Source organism: Ranitomeya imitator, chromosome 3 (assembly GCF_032444005.1).
Source record: "Ranitomeya imitator isolate aRanImi1 chromosome 3, aRanImi1.pri, whole genome shotgun sequence".
Classification (NCBI taxonomy): Eukaryota; Metazoa; Chordata; class Amphibia; order Anura; family Dendrobatidae; genus Ranitomeya; species Ranitomeya imitator.
In genome coordinates this window covers 395826713-395842405 of record NC_091284.1, presented here as the reverse complement: position 1 = coordinate 395842405, position 15693 = coordinate 395826713, and the positions used below count along the sequence as shown (strand labels likewise).

At 42.2% G+C, this 15693-nt stretch overlaps 1 long non-coding RNA gene across 1 annotated transcript; it reads left to right on the top strand.

Moving 5' to 3' along the window:
• The first annotated feature begins 10916 nt into the window (after window positions 1-10916).
• Window positions 10917-14105, top strand: LOC138672117 (uncharacterized). The gene is made up of 3 exons (XR_011319588.1): window positions 10917-11187; window positions 11288-11440; window positions 13677-14105. It is a non-coding gene; the product is annotated as an uncharacterized lncRNA (long non-coding RNA).
• Window positions 14106-15693: the final 1588 nt, after the last annotated feature.

The following is a 15693-nucleotide window of genomic DNA, read 5'->3' as shown; positions in this document are numbered from 1 at the left end:
ACACAGACTACCAGGACAAATCCAGGTACAGGAGATTTAGGGATATAATGAAGCCCAGCATGTAAGGCCTCTGTAGCTAAAAATAGCCAAACAGATGACCCCTCCTATACTACCTGACATGAATAGACCAGGCCTCCTTGGTAGCGTTCCTGTATAGTGAATCAGGGTTAATGAAAGGTGGCAATAAACGGGGGTGGCACCGGGCAAGAGTGCCCAACGCGTGTCGCCAGTAAACTGGCTTCTTCAGGGGCAGTGACAACAGTGTCACAAGTGCATGGTTTAAATACCTTGTGAATGATATGCACCATGGGTACAGCTGGAGACCAGGGCGTCGGGAGCGCGGCGAGTGCAGGAAAAACCGGAAGTGTCCAACAACGCCGGCGCCTGCGCAGTACGAGAGCCGAGCTGGGGCCTCCATTCCGAAGTCTCCGCTCAGACGCAAGTGCGCAGGCGCCAAAAAGCGGCGCCCGCGCAATGCAATCCAGGCAGGCACCATACAGAGAGAGGACACGCCACCAGGATTCCCCAAAGCGCCGGCGCCTGCACAGTAGAGGGCATGAAGTCCAGGCCTCCCATCCCAAGATGGCCGCCCGGAGCTCAGCGCGCACGCGCAGGTGCGCAAACAGAGCAAGGGGCGGGCAATCTTTAAACCATCGGATAAAGGTGGAAATGTAGTAGTGTGGCCTTATGTACAATACGAGAAAGAGGCATATCGGCAATTGAAAGATCTATCATAGTAACATAGTAACATAGTAACATAGTTAGTAAGGCCGAAAAAAGACATTTGTCCATCCAGTTCAGCCTATATTCCATCATAATAAATACCCAGATCTACGTCCTTCTACAGAACCTAATAATTGTATGATACAATATTGTTCTGCTCCAGGAAGACATCCAGGCCTCTCTTGAACCCCTCGACTGAGTTCGCCATCACCACCTCCTCAGGCAAGCAATTCCAGATTCTCACTGCCCTAACAGTAAAGAATCCTCTTCTATGTTGGTGGAAAAACCTTCTCTCCTCCAGACGCAAAGAATGCCCCCTTGTGCCCGTCACCTTCCTTGGTATAAACAGATCCTCAGCGAGATATTTGTATTGTCCCCTTATATACTTATACATGGTTATTAGATCGCCCCTCAGTCGTCTTTTTTCTAGACTAAATAATCCTAATTTCGCTAATCTATCTGGGTATTGTAGTTCTCCCATCCCCTTTATTAATTTTGTTGCCCTCCTTTGTACTCTCTCTAGTTCCATTATATCCTTCCTGAGCACCGGTGCCCAAAACTGGACACAGTACTCCATGTGCGGTCTAACTAGGGATTTGTACAGAGGCAGTATAATGCTCTCATCATGTGTATCCAGACCTCTTTTAATGCACCCCATGATCCTGTTTGCCTTGGCAGCTGCTGCCTGGCACTGGCTGCTCCAGGTAAGTTTATCATTAACTAGGATCCCCAAGTCCTTCTCCCTGTCAGATTTACCCAGTGGTTTCCCGTTCAGTGTGTAATGGTGATATTGATTCCCTCTTCCCATGTGTATAACCTTACATTTATCATTGTTAAACCTCATCTGCCACCTTTCAGCCCAAGTTTCCAACTTATCCAGATCCATCTGTAGCAGAATACTATCTTCTCTTGTATTAACTGCTTTACATAGTTTTGTATCATCTGCAAATATCGATATTTTACTGTGTAAACCTTTTACCAGATCATTAATGAATATGTTGAAGAGAACAGGTCCCAATACTGACCCCTGCGGTACCCCACTGGTCACAGCGACCCAGTTAGAGACTATACCATTTATAACCACCCTCTGCTTTCTATCACTAAGCCAGTTACTAACCCATTTACACACATGTTCCCCCAGACCAAGCATTCTCATTTTGTGTACCAACCTCTTGTGCGGCACGGTATCAAACGCTTTGGAAAAATCGAGATATACCACGTCCAATGACTCACCGTGGTCCAGCCTATAGCTTACCTCTTCATAAAAACTGATTAGATTGGTTTGACAGGAGCGATTTCTCATAAACCCATGCTGATATGGAGTTAAACAGTTATTCTCATTGAGATAATCCAGAATAACATCCCTCAGAAACCCTTCAAATATTTTACCAACAATAGAGGTTAGACTTACTGGCCTATAATTTCCAGGTTCACTTTTAGAGCCCTTTTTGAATATTGGCACCACATTTGCTATGCGCCAGTCCTGCGGAACAGACCCTGTCGCTATAGAGTCACTAAAAATAAGAAATAATGGTTTATCTATTACATTACTTAGTTCTCTTAGTACTCGTGGGTGTATGCCATCCGGACCCGGAGATTTATCTATTTTAATCTTATTTAGCCGGTTTCGCACCTCTTCTTGGGTTAGATTGGTGACCCTTAATATAGGGTTTTCATTGTTTCTTGGGATTTCACCTAGCATTTCATTTTCCACCGTGAATACCGTGGAGAAGAAGGTGTTTAATATGTTAGCTTTTTCCTCGTCATCTACAACCATTCTTTCCTCACTATTTTTTAAGGGGCCTACATTTTCAGTTTTTATTCTTTTACTATTGATATAGTTGAAGAACAGTTTGGGATTAGTTTTACTCTCCTTAGCAATGTGCTTCTCTATTTCCTTTTTGGCAGCTTTAATTAGTTTTTTAGATAAAGTATTTTTCTCCCTATAGTTTTTTAGAGCTTCAATGGTGCCATCCTGCTTTAGTAGTGCAAATGCTTTCTTTTTACTGTTAATTGCCTGTCTTACTTCTTTGTTTAGCCACATTGGGTTTTTCCTATTTCTAGTCCTTTTATTCCCACAAGGTATAAACCGCTTACACTGCCTATTTAGGATGTTCTTAAACATTTCCCATTTATTATCTGTATTCTTATTTCTGAGGATATTGTCCCAGTCTACCAGATTAAGGGCATCTCTAAGCTGTTCAAACTTTGCCTTCCTAAAGTTCAATGTTTTTGTGACTCCCTGACAAGTCCCCCTAGTGAAAGACAGGTGAAACTGCACAATATTGTAGTCGCTATTTCCTAAATGCCCGACCACCTGCAGATTTGTTATTCTGTCAGGTCTATTAGATAGTATTAGGTCTAAAAGTGCTGCTCCTCTGGTTGGATTCTGCACCAATTGTGAAAGATAATTTTGTTATGTCATCATGTTATGAGAGATTACCACAAGACCCAACTATAGATTATCAGAAGAAATTATTTGATATTCTTGATTCAGCGTTGGAAGAAGGGATCATTTCAAAAAATATTTGGGAGGGACTGCGGTATGATTCACCGACAGTTCCTACATTATATCTATTGCCAAAGGTTCATAAAAGCATGATAGAACCCCCAGGGCGTCCCATTATTTCTGGGAATGGCAGTCTTATAGAACCCATATCGAAATTTTTAGATTATTATCTGAAACCAATTGTCATGGAATTACCCTCTTACATCAAGGACAGTACTGAGGCCTTACAACGCCTAGATGGGGTACATGTGGGTAGTGATATGTACATCATAACTTGTGATGTGGAATCGCTATACACATCTATACCACATGAACAGGGAATATTTGCGGTTAAGCGATATTTGTCCAGCCGTCAGTTAGATCCTAATCTTGTTAGTTTTCTGATGAAGATTTTGGAATATGCATTGTATCACAACTACTTTGTGTTTAAGGACCACTTTTATAGACAAAAGAGGGGCGTGGCGATGGGCGCAGCTTTTGCGCCATCGTACGCGAACCTATTTATGGGATTTTGGGAACACGAATATATTCAAAATCTGGACTCCATGGTGGCAACATCTGTGTTATTATGGATGAGGTTTATATTGATTCTGTATATATATTTTTTATTATTATTTTTTATTTTAATAAAGGTTTCTATATATATATATATATATGTTTATGGTGAAATTATTATGATTTTATTTGAATAAAAATATATTGGATACAATTTTTGGTCTGATGAATTTTTTAAGGAGTTTATGGTATATATATATTCATTGACCAGATAGAATTTGATTTCTGGTATTCTTTTCTATATAGGTTTTTGTTCTGCTTTTCAGTTGGAAAAGACCAGTATTATGGATTATAAAAACCGTGACGCTAATTGGTTATCACAAATATCCACCATATTCAAAGAAGCCGGACCTAGTGGGACGAATGTGACTAATTGCAGTAACCAGGAGGAGAAAATGTCTTTGAAAGACGCACTATTTAAACGGACTAAATCCTGGTGGAACAAAAATTCATTAGAACAATATTTGCAGAGGAATTTGATCCCACGTGGCCTGCGAATACAGGTATTTCCCTCATTTCCATTGGAAGATACAACTTTATTAAAAAGATGGGAAGATGCTTGTAGTTCATGTTCTCGTACTTTTATGGAAATCTTAATTGAAGTTGATAAAAAGAATTTAGAATGCTTTGAGACTAATATAAAAATTTTACAAGATAGACTACAGAAGAACCTTACGAATGAACAATTATTGAAATTTGATGAGGAATTAAATGCATCCTTTGTTAAATGGGAATCTGAGATCCAAAAAACGAAGGTGTCTAAGAGAGCTGTCACACAGACAGCTCTCCAGCGACCAACGATCCCGAGGTCCCCGGTAACCAGGGTAAACATCGGGTAACTAAGCGCAGGGCCGCGCTTAGTAACCCGATGTTTACCCTGGTTACCAGCGTAAAAAAACAAACAGTACATACTTACATTCAGCTGTCTGTCCCTTGCCGTCTGGTTCCTGCACTGACTGCTGGCCGTAAAGTGAAAGTGAAAGCACAGCACAGCGTTGAGTCAGACAGCGGTGACTCACCGCTGTGGCTGTGCTCTGCTTTCACTTTACGGCCAGCAGTCAGTGCAGGAACCAGACGGCAAGGGACAGACAGCTGAATGTAAGTATGTACTGTTTGTTTTTTTACGCTGGTAACCAGGGTAAACATCGGGTTACTAAGCGCGGCCCTGCGCTTAGTTACCCGATGTTTACCCTGGTTACCAGTGAAGACATCGCTGAATCGGTGTCACACACGCCGATTCAGCGATGTCTACGGGGAGTCCAGCGACTAAATAAAGTTCTGGACTTTCTTCCCCGACCAGCGATCTCCCAGCAGGGGCCTGATCGCTGCTGCCTGTCACACTGGACGATATCGCTAGCGAGGACGCTGCAACGTCACGGATCGCTAGCGATATCGTCTAGTGTGACAGTACCTTAAGTTCCAGCGAGATCTTCAAGATTATCAGACTAACAAAATCTATAAATGGCGTGGTAAGCCATCTTTGAGGAGATCGGCATCAGTTAGCTCAATGACAAGCACTAGTTCTGTGGGTTCGGTTAATGCCCCTGAAGGAGATTCTATGGAAGCCCTCAACAGATATGATACAAGATTTGGGACAAATAAACGGAAGGGTTCCAATTACCAAGAACAAGGATTCAGCAATGACGGCGCTTTGAAGGTAATTAATTTATCCAAGACACAATTGACCCCTGATCAGATTTCGGTTTTATCTTTAGGTTTGGGTTTTTGTCCAACAGCTAAATTAGACCAATTTACGGCAATTAAGGATACATTCCTTTTTGCAAGGAAGTTACTTCTGAAAAAATATCATACTGATAAGATGTCTTGTGGTAATCTTTTCTCAACAGAAGAAGAAATGGCAGCACTACAGGCATTAGAAGATCTTTTAGCCGAACAACAAGAAACACCAGGTAAATTTCCGGAATCCATTAGAAAGAAATAAAAAAAAATTTTCCTTCTATAACACTAAATTCATCTGTTGAAATTTTTGTAAAAATGGTGTGTGAAGGTATACGTGATTTACCATCTAGAAGATCTTTTGATAATTTAAATCATGGACAACGGAAAGCAATGGGAGAATTAACTAGGATGAAAGATTTAATCTTTAAACCATCGGATAAAGGTGGAAATGTAGTAGTGTGGCCTTATGTACAATACGAGAAAGAGGCATATCGGCAATTGAAAGATCTATCATGTTATGAGAGATTACCACAAGACCCAACTATAGATTATCAGAAGAAATTATTTGATATTCTTGATTCAGTGTTGGAAGAAGGGATCATTTCAAAAAATATTTGGGAGGGACTGCGCTATGATTCACCGACAGTTCCTACATTATATCTATTGCCAAAGGTTCATAAAAGCATGATAGAACCCCCAGGGCGTCCCATTATTTCTGGGAATGGCAGTCTTATAGAACCCATATCAAAATTTTTAGATTATTATCTGAAACCAATTGTCATGGAATTACCCTCTTACATCAAGGACAGTACTGAGGCCTTACAACGCCTAGATGGGGTACATGTGGGTAGTGATATGTACATCATAACTTGTGATGTGGAATCGCTATACACATCTATACCACATGAACAGGGAATATTTGCGGTTAAGCGATATTTGTCCAGCCGTCAGTTAGATCCTAATCTTGTTAGTTTTCTGATGAAGATTTTGGAATATGCATTGTATCACAACTACTTTGTGTTTAAGGACCACTTTTATAGACAAAAGAGGGGTGTGGCGATGGGCGCAGCTTTTGCGCCATCGTACGCGAACCTATTTATGGGATTTTGGGAACACGAATATATTCAAAATCTGGACTCCATGGTGGCAACATCTGTGTTATTATGGATGAGGTTTATATTGATTCTGTATATATATTTTTTATTATTATTTTTTATTTTAATAAAGGTTTCTATATATATATATATATATATATATATATATGTTTATGGTGAAATTATTATGATTTTATTTGAATAAAAATATATTGGATACAATTTTTGGTCTGATGAATTTTTTAAGGAGTTTATTTGTTAAAGGTTTTCCAAATACCTCTTCACTGAATCACAAGTCACACACTTACCGCCGTTCACACTAAGGCCGGCTTCACACTCAGCGTATTAAAATACGGTCCGTATTCTACGGTCGTAATACGCCTCAAGATTTGAAATACGGTGATCCGTAAGTACTCCGTAGGCAAGGTGTGGTCGCGTATTTTGCGCATGTAATGTTGCGTATGTAATCCGTATGCCCACCGTAATGCGTATTTTTCACGCAACCTGACAAAATGGACATTTAACGGTTTTGGAGGCTGAAATTGATTTAAATTACCCTCATCAACCCTATTTAAGGTCTCTACAACAGGTGGCTCACTCCCATATGGTCATTTTGTGGTTTGACATCTGTTGTAGTGCTGTGGTAACATTTGTACCATTTCTGACCACCTGCAGTTCACCCCAACGCAGCGGGTTTTGTTTAACTGGCTATTGTCTCGTTGGTTTGGGCACCCATACCCTGTGATTGTGGATCCACGAAGGAGGAGCAGAAGAATGTGGGTGCATCCTCTTTTGACTAAACGCCTCACTAAAGGCCATTTTCATAGGCTCTATACAGCTCTGCGGGAACATCCAGAAAAGTTTTATCTCTACTGTCGTATGACAATCCAAACATTTGACAGATTGTTGGAGATATTACGGCCAGGAATCACATTTCAGGACACAAGGATGCGCAAAGCCATCTCCGCCGAGGAGCGTCTTCTCCTTACCTTACGGTATGTATTCTACATCCTCACATACTGTATGTTGATGATCTTTTTTATTTTATGTGTTTGTTTCAATCTGTTTTTTCCCGGAATATGTGTACATTATGTCCCAAGCAGATGTGACAAAGTTACGTAAATGTTATAGTTAAGCACCCTAAGGATATTTTAACCTTTCCAGCGTTAATCTAGTATCAGAAAAATGCAAATATGATTGTGCTTATTCATGTTTTGTGTGCAATCTTGAAACATACCTAATTTTTTTGTTGGTTTCACTTTCAGATTCCTGTCCACTGGATTGTCCTTTGCGGGACTCCACCTGGAGTTTTTGATTGGCCGATCCACAATTTCGGGCATTGTGCGGTTAACCTGTCGGCAAATATGGGATAGACTCAAGGACCTTGTGATGCCTGAGCCAAAACAGGCTGATTGGCTCAAAATAGCCCGTGGGTTCCAGGTCAATTGTGACTTCCCAAACTGCATTGGAGCGGTGGATGGGAAACATATCAGGGTACGTAAGCCGCCGAACTCTGGCTCCCAATTCTACAACTATAAGCGGTTTTTCTCTGTAGCTCTGTTAGCTGTAGTTGACAGTAACTACAGGTTTATAATTGTAGACATTGGGGCCTATGGCCGAACTGGAGACTCTAGGGTCTTCAATTCGTCTATAATGGGTCGGCGGCTACGTGACAACCAGTTACATCTCCCACCACCACAACAACTCCCAGGCTCCACTGCAGAAGCACTGCCTTTTTTTTTGTTGGAGATGAGGCGTTCCAACTCACCAGACACGTCATGAGGCCTTATCCCCGGCGCAACCTGGACCACCATCGGAGGATATTTAATTTGCGCCTTTCTAGGGCGCGGAGACTGGTGGAGTGTGCCTTTGGTATTCTGGTGGCCAAATGGCGTGTCCTACAGACTGCCATACAGCTCAGTGAGGCTACAGTAAATGAAGTTATCAAAGCATCAGTAATTTTGCACAACTACAGTATACCCGCATACATGATTGCTTCTCAGATGGTAATGATGAACACATGTTGCGTAGTGTAATTAGGCCAACACCACATGGTCCTCCTCCGCGCCGTTCCCTTTCTGGCCTAAAAGTTAGGGATGTTTTGACCAATTTTTTGTTTCTCCTCAGGGTTCTACTCCCTGGCAAGATTATGCTGTTTCTCAGTTGTGATTTAATTATTTTCTAGATATCTTTGAAAAATATACTATTTTCATCCACTGAAACAGTACTGTGTGTGTTGTGTTTCCTTAATGACCATATGTTTATGTTTTCTGAATATGTGTGTGATGCAAAAATGATTTATCCACAAACATCAATTGGCTTTTGTGATAAATTTTTACTAACATACCAAGCCTTTTTTTGGTAACTTTAAACCATATTTGGGTCATATGGTTTTTTTAAACCTTTTTTTTTGTTTTTTAAAACAAGGAACCACGACAAAGTGGAAATGGTGCCCAAACAAATAACGAACATGGTAGGCAGCTCACAAAAAAAAAGATAATGCAGCAAAATAAAAAACACTTTACAGACCCCTGTAAGTTGGCGGGGGAGATGGTGGCAGCTCAGGGTCCTGGTCAGGGGGCCTTTGTTGGGCCGATGGGACTTCATCCTGTGAGGATGCAGTGGCATGTGGGCCAGAATACTGGCCTTGTCCATATTGGCCAGTTGTGTGGTGACCATAAGCCAATTGTCTCTGTGCCTCATGCTGACGGACATATTGCCTTGCATCATACCCAACCCCAAAATGGCCATCTTGTCCAAACCCAGGTTGGGACCAGCCTACATCACTGGGTCTGCAAAAGTGGCCATATTGGGATTGGGGGTTGTAGCCTGCCATTTGGTAGTCTGATGGCCTTTGTAGATTTTGTGGTGGGAGGGGTTGAGGTGTAGGCATACGTGGACTAGGTGCTGCAAATCCTGATTGATCCTGCTCCTGTTGAGGGAATTGAAGGCCCAAGAGGTTGGTTTGGCCAAGCTGCCTTCGCTCCAGATATTCAAACACCTCATAGGGGTTATTTGGAGGGGTGCTTAAATCAATCAGGAGTTGCATATACCCTCTCACACGTAGCCTCACCTCACGGGGAAGGGGTCTAAGGTAACGGGCAAGGCTGCGAGCAAAGGCCTCCTCTCCATCATCCGTGGCTGCCCTGGCCAAATAATTGAGGACCCCAGCATCAACATCAGTTCTTCTGGCTTCCAGCTCTCTCCTTCGGCAGGATCTCCGTAAAGGCCCAGCTGCCTGTGGGGATGAGACCAGTGGGCCTGTAGGGCTGCTGCTCTGGCCATGTTCCTCATGCCTTTCCGCATCATGTGCTGCTGAGGGTGGTGGTGCTGCATCTTCCTCACTTGCTGCTGCCTGCAGTGATGATGATGCTGATGGGTCTTCAAGGATGGATGCTGAAAATTCCAAAGATGGGCCTGCCACCTCTTCATCCACACTTACAGGATCTATCAGAGCCTCCGATTCCGACCCTGTCTCCCTCTCTGTGAGGTTAGACTGTGTTCTGTTAATAAAAAAAAAAAGGTTATTTATTTGTGGCCATTGTTTAATTACACATCTGTGAGCAATATTCCCAAAAAAACACACACACAACCTCAGATCAGCACAACATCTCCTTCTCTACTCCCCTCTTATCTCCCATTCCCACAAGAATATACAAGATTTGTCTTGGGGAGCAACACAAATGTACCAAACACTATCACAACACATCATAATGTCGCATACCATTTCAAGCTACAGAAAAACCATGAAGACCCACCTCTTCAAACAATCAGATAACCTGCAGGAACAACCCATCCAACAACACACTGCATGAACATCTCTAAACTCGCATACTACATTCTCACCCATCCCTTGTTGTAGCTTGTGATGCTTTGCAGGCAGGGTCCTCTCTCCTCCAGGACCCTTTTTGAATTTATGCTTGTTTCCATTATTGTTTGCACTATATTGACACATCCTTACATGCAATTCGCAATGTAATAACCCTAAACCACAAAACTGACTAAGATTTATTTGCCTTAAAAATGTGTTGAGAGGTTATTACTTACTGCCTAAGATCCATACTGACATCCAAAAAGGAAAGACGGTCATAGTAAATATATTTCCTCTTCTTGAGTGGGGCTGCTGACCCACTTCTTGCCCGCTGCTGTCTTTCCCGCCGGTATTGGTCCCGGATGCTGCGCCATCGTGTCATAACATCATCCACTGCAATTACATGGTCAGAAATATTGTTCAATTTCATTCTGAACATAGCTTATTACAGTTGTCAGTGATATATTCTTCTTATTTTTTTTCTACCACCATGATTTCCATGGTGCTGCAGATGATAAAGGGAAAAAGATATCTGTACCACTAAGACCACAAAATTTCAACGGGATGTCGGAGATAGACAATCCAATACAGTTTATAGATGGAACAAGAAATCACGGAGACATGTAAGGGGGTTTAGGAGGAGATCTACATCTGCCTCTATGACCTCTCAGGCATCCAGTGAAGAATCAATAAGAGTGCAGCCTAAAATATCTGAAGCCTTTAAGATGGTTCCCAATAAGGATACTCAAGTGGTGAAACGCAAAGTTGGATATTCCAACAAGCAAGATAAAAAATATAGATCCAACCAACTAGAGGTAATTAACCTATCAGAACATACCCTCATTCGGGCTCAGCTGGAAGTTCTTTCTAAGGGGTTAACTTTTTCACCAACTAATAATTTTGATTCTTTTACAGCCATAAAGGATTTATTTTTATTTTCAAGAAAATTGATACTCAAAAAATTACATAACAAAGGAACAAATGAGCAACCATCAGATGACCATACAGAATTGGAAGCCCTTAGGGCCTTGGAGGAACTTCTAGCTGAGCAAGAATCGACGGTTACAGGTACGTTCCCGCGTTTCATATATCCACGTTCCACTCGTTTTCCCCCCTTGTCGGTTTGTCCTGCTGTAGATATATTTACGAGGTTAGTAATGAAAGATTTTCAACACATGGCTTCCTTTCGTAAATCTGATAACCTTACAGCACAGCAGCGGTTGGCCCTAAAGGACCTTCTAAGCTATAAGGACATAGTGATAAAACCAGCCGACAAGGGGGGAAACATAGTGATATGGCCACAGTGGATGTATGAGAAGGAGGCCTATAGACAATTGAGAGATAAGAACACATATTGTCGTCTTGACCGTAATCCTACATTGGCATTTTTGGCAGAACTGGAACTGATCCTTCAGCAGGCATTTGAAAAAGGTATTATTTCAAAAAGAGTAATGGAAGGTCTGCTCACTAGAACCCCTAAAGTCCCGACCATTTACTTTACACCTAAAATACATAAGAATTCGCAGATTCCGCCAGGCCGGCCGATTGTGTCGGGCCTGGGCGGGCTCTGTGAACCAGTGTGCAAGTTCATCGATTATTACCTCAAGCCCCTTGTGGAGTCACTTCCTTCATATGCACGTGATACCATGGATGTTCTGTCTAGAATTGACGGTATGTCCCTGGATAGGGAAATGTTACTCGTCACTGCAGATATCGAGTCACTGTACACGTGCATCCGACACGATGATGGTCTTTGAGCTTGCCGATTTTTTCTGACTAACAGTAACTGGGATGGCCCTCTGTGTGAGTTTATCCTGCAGCTGCTTCATTACATCCTCACCCACAACTTTTTTGTTTTCCGCAATATTTTCTATCTGCAGCGGTGCGGCACTGCCATGGGGGCGGCCTGTGCGCCCTCTTTTGCTAACCTCTTCCTTGGGTTTTGGGAGAGGGAGGTCTTTGGCGGAGAGGGTGCTCAGGCCGCGGACCATGTGCAGTGCTGGCTACGTTATATTGACGACGTTTTTATCGTGTGGCAGGGTGATGAGAGGCAACTGCAGGATTTCATGGAGGGCTTGAACTCTAATGCATTTAACATCAAACTGACTTATAAGTACAGTAAGACTGAGGTGGACTTCCTTGATATCAAAATTTCAACTGATGAACATTTGCAAATACACACTGACGTGTATCGGAAGCCCACCTCGGTCAATGCACTGTTGCATGCGAGTTCGAGCCACCCCACAGCCACCATTAGGGCCATCCCAGTAGACGAATTCCTCAGGATGAGACGAGTGTGCTCATCAGAGGAGAAATTTGAGGCCCAGTCGGCTGACCTTCGTGATAGATTTCGGATGCGCGGGTACAGTGAACGTTGCATAAAGCGAGGTTATCTTAGGGCAAAACACAGTAACCGCTCTACTCTATTACACGGCCAGTTTAAAACCAATAAGAAAGATGAAAACCATATCAGATTTATTTCTACATATAATGGCCAGTGGATGCAGATGAGGGAAAGTTTGAAACGCCACTGGAATGTACTTCAGACAGATCCCGTTTTGTCTAGATACTTACCTGTGGTTCCTCTAATGACAGCCAGATGAAGTCAGAATCTGGGAGACATGCTGGTTAGTAGTCATTATGTCCCGGAAGCCAAAAATCCCTTTAACTCACGTGGGCCACCCTTGGGTTGTTTCCCTTGCGGGAAATGTATGGCATGTAAAAACACGTTGAGAACTGCCACCTTCACCTCATCCGATGGGAAACAGAAATTTGACATCAGACATCATATCACCTGTGCGACAACACAGGTGATATACTATGCCACGTGTGGATGTCAAAAAATATATATAAGTTTGACATCTCGACAATTGAGAATACGCACACGTGAGCATGTGCGTGATATAGTAGCATCTGCTTCAGCTATAGATGTGACCCAGCTTAAAACTATACCCAAGCATTTTCGCATATTCCATCAGAGTGATCCCAAATCCTTCATGGTCAGAGGCATTCAGCACATTCAACTTGGGATTCGTGGTGGGGACATTAAACGGATACTTGCCCAGAAGGAATGTCGGTGGATTACCGTCCTGGGTACAATGTCCCCCCACGGTCTAAATGAGTCACATGGATTTGCTTCGTTCCTCTGACCTTTTGTGGTATAGTGATACTGTACAGTGTATTATGTATCTTCGGTTGCCTCATGTGTCTCTATTGTCCTGTCCGTCGTTGTTTTGCTTTTTTACTTTTTTGGTTTTGTTTTTTATTGATTTTAATGGATATTCTTTTATCATTATCTCTTTAGCCAGTTGCTATATTGCAACATGTTGATTTCAATATCTATGATCGATCCGTTGAAGATGTATCCCCTTATCCGGCCTGTTGATGTCACGTTTTTTACATCTGAGGGAGCGGAGTTCCTGAAGAATACTCTAACTACTATTGCACTGAGGAATGTGGAATTCCGGCATGGACTGCGTACCTCACAGCTATCCATACACATTTTTGTACTATGCGCTATGTGATTAATTAGTTATTGTTTATGTTGTTATAATTTTTATGTTTTATTTAATACTATGCGGACAATTGTAACACTCATGGGCACATATTATTCTGTTGACATATGGTTATACTTTTGGCTCTATTTAGATTCCTTTAAGCCCCCTGTTTTGGCTTGTTGCACGGGTGAGGTCTAGCGCCGGCCTCCCTGTTGTAACTGGCCGTCTCTAGGGTGGCTTATGGATAATTGCCCTAGTTTGGGCTGAGCCCTTCATATTGTAGTATTTATATGTATATGTATGTGTACATATATCTGTTATATTGATATACTTTGTAGTTATGGTGATTTGTGTTCATGTGCATATACATAAATATTTCAGCATTTTTTTTTTTTATTATGTGCTGCTGTCTGTATATTACCCTGCATTTCACTTTGTATGCCAGTGTGCGACTATTCCCCTAGTACGGCCGCCCCACCTGCTAGGTCTATGGGCGGTTCTTGGCGCCGTCCGTCCTATGGGTCCGTGCGGTGATGCGTCTGTCAGGGGGGAGTGTCTGTGCACCATCATCTGTTTGTGAACTTTTTATCTAGATTGCGGGATTGTGATGGCGGTGTATGTGAGCCGCTATAGTGTGACACCACATGTGCCACTCAGTTGCTCTAAGCTGGGCGGTTTCCCTTTTGTCAGTGATGGCATGGACTGGATGTCATCACTCGCTGCTTTATGTGATTTAGCCAGGGTAATATGGGGTTAATATGAGCGGCTGTGCATTTCTGTGTAATAGTGTTGGTATCTCACTGTGATTGGTGGAAACCGCACCATGTGACACCTAGGGCCGGATATATAGGGAGGGTCTTGTGTTACCTTCAAAACCACGCCCCCTGAGGAAGGTGTACCCGCACCGAAACGTGCGTTGGGGACATAGGATCGGTTTCACCTGCCTTCTAACACATGGGTAACAACTAGCTGCTATTTTTTACTTCTTTGTCTCTGCGGTTTAGCTGGAGGACATACACTGTTGGTCTAGACCGACTCTTTATGCTCTGGGAGTTGTTTGTGGGTGGATAAGATATGGACTAATGGAGGACACATTATTTATGCTGCCTTAAGGACTAGTTTAACTCCTTCCACATATACACCCCTGCTTCACTGCTTTACTCTTTGCCCATATTCATGGACATACGTTTCTGTCTGGTCTATGGATGCACTTTGATATATTCCTTGTGCATATAACCTTCAGTACCGTAGTCATGGACATTTTTTGACAGAGCATGTTACATCCTATGCAGTTATCTAGGTTTGGTGTACCGTTCATTATTTTAATTGGAATCTCGCTTGACACCTGTTGTTAATATTGCCACATTCTGTGTTGATTGCTCATTTGAACTATAGATACTTTTTAAACAGTTCTGTGTTTTTTTTTTTTTTTTTTTATCTCACTATTAATAAAGCTTTTTCACATTTGTTACTATTGGCATATTTCTTTGACTCACTGTCCTCCTGTTTATATTAGATGATAAAGGGGTTACATGCAGAGGTTTATATATCGGCCACAGTTAATAACTTTACAGTAACAGACTGGTAGAGAGGGGAGAGAACCCTGTTCTTGCAAACATACATTAGGTAAGATTTTGGATAGGAAAATAAAATGCCTTGTGCAATAATGAGACTAATGTGAGAAATTATGTCAAAAAAAGACAAGGGTCAACACCCCTCTGGACGAGGTATGAGGCCAAGAAAATATTTATCAGGGCAAGATCAAGATTACCTATGTCCAGAAACACTTGTGCATGTTAATCAGCTTTAGAAATTGCCAAAAAT